Raw genomic sequence first — 1,983 nt, forward strand, 5'->3', positions numbered from 1 at the left:
TCCCCAGGGTGATGGTTCCTGCAATGATTTTAGGAGGAAATTGGCTCCTAACAACACTTGACAATTGTAGCAATCACACAGACTACCTGAAGGATGCCCCTAATCAGTCAGCAACATTACGATGAGCATTTTTGAAAATCCAGTGTGAGTTTTCGTGAGAAGTTCCCCATAATTGGTAGTGTGGCTTCCCACAAACATGCTCTACTTGTCTAAAATCTCCTCCTTGGTTAGTATCTCATCCTTGCTTTTGTCTGCCTTGTAAACCAGGTGCCAGGCTGTGGCGGTCATAGTCCTGAGGCAGGATCCAGTGCAAATCTCAACCTTGTCTAGCTTTCTCATCCTTGTGCTGATCTCAGAAATCATTGAACTATTCCCATTAGGACACAACTCAGTTTGGCTCAGGGCTGTTGTCTTTGTGGGAAAAAAATGTCTGCCAAATACCCTTTCTGGTCCGCAAAACCATCCCCGTTCTTCTCAGTGCCCTCTAGCATTTCCGGAACTACAATCCCCTGCTTATGTTCAAACTCCTCTGGGTGCAGACAGGAAGTGAACTCCTTCAGAGTAGCTGTCAGGTCACTGTCCTGATTTGAAGCCTTAAATCTTTTCTCATCATGCGGCAGTATCTTTTTTTTTATTTTAATTTTTTATTTTATTTTATTTTTTCTAAACATGGTTTCTCTGTAGCTTTGGAGCCTGTTCTGGAACTAGCTCTTGTAGAACAAGTAGGCTTCGAACTCACAGAGATCTGCCTGTGGCAGTATCTTTTTAATGGTGTGATGGTAGCCCTCGGCAGGGTTTCCTAGGTAGTTGATGTGGGAGTCCCCTCTGTATGCTGTGATTACCATTAATAAATAAAGAAACTGCCTTGACCTGTTGATAGAACTTAGATAGGTGGGGAAGATGGAACTGACTATTAGGAGAAAGAAAGGCGTAGTCAAGGACACACCATGGAACTGCTGCTGTAGCCTCTGGAGATAGACGTGCTGAAACTTTGCTAGTAGGCCATGACCTTGTGGTGATATACAGATTAATGGAGATGGGTTAAATTAAGACGTAGGAGTTAGCCAATAAGAAGTTAGAGCTAAAGGGCCAAGCAAAGATTTAATGAATACAGTTTCTGTGTGGCTATTTCCTATCTAAGCTAACCAGGCAGCCAGGAACAAACAAGTGGGCCTTCTCCAACAGGCACCCTGCTTATATTCTTCCCAGGAAATCTTTTTGTCTCTGTCTGTATCATAATCCTTCCAGACTTTAGCGACATTACCATAGGTGCATCTTTTCTGGACCTGGTTGAGTCAAACGTTCAGTTCCTCAGTGGTGACAAACCCATTTCCATCACTGTCAACTTGATCAACAATTTTTCGCAACCCCTCTTTGCTCTCTTCCGGGCTTAGCTAATCGAAAGTCTTGGTGACCTGCTTTTCGAGGCAGGCCTTGTGATCATACTGGAAGCTCTGATTGTCCAGGAGGCTGCCGCTTGCCCAGCTCCAGTCTAGCAGCACCACACGGTCCTTGTGCCCCATGGGCTTATCCAGCAGAGCTAGTGCCAGCACCACCAGCAGCCCCAGGGCTGGTCCCAGGAGGCCACCGGGCGCCAGCAGAGGGAGGGGGCAGAGCAGTAGGGGCTTGCAGCAGTGCTGCAGCTGCTGTCTCCTCCCCGGTTGAGGGACACACCCAGCTGGTGTAGGGAGACTCCAGGCTACCCCACTCATGTCCCATTAGTCAAGGCAATGCCCGTGCTATTTATTTATTTATTTTGATTAATGTGTGTATATGTGTGCCTGAGTGTATCGATGTGTACCACTATTTTGAGACACATGAGAAATGTGAACTCATGTTAGGAGCCAATTTTCTCCTAAAATCATTGCAGAAACCATCACCCTAGGGGAGTCTGCAGAGAACCTCACACCCCTAATTATGTTAGGAATCGTTCTATTGACAGAGCCTACCCCACACCCAAATTGGCTGATGGAGAGCTATTTG

At 46.2% G+C, this 1,983-nt stretch overlaps 1 pseudogene; it reads right to left on the reverse strand.

Moving 5' to 3' along the window:
- Positions 1 to 99: 99 nt before the first annotated feature.
- Positions 100 to 1,712, reverse strand: LOC101988710 (annotated as a pseudogene).
- Positions 1,713 to 1,983: the final 271 nt, after the last annotated feature.

This window comes from Microtus ochrogaster, unplaced genomic scaffold (assembly GCF_000317375.1).
Source record: "Microtus ochrogaster isolate Prairie Vole_2 unplaced genomic scaffold, MicOch1.0 UNK112, whole genome shotgun sequence".
NCBI classification, from domain to species: domain Eukaryota; kingdom Metazoa; phylum Chordata; class Mammalia; order Rodentia; family Cricetidae; genus Microtus; species Microtus ochrogaster.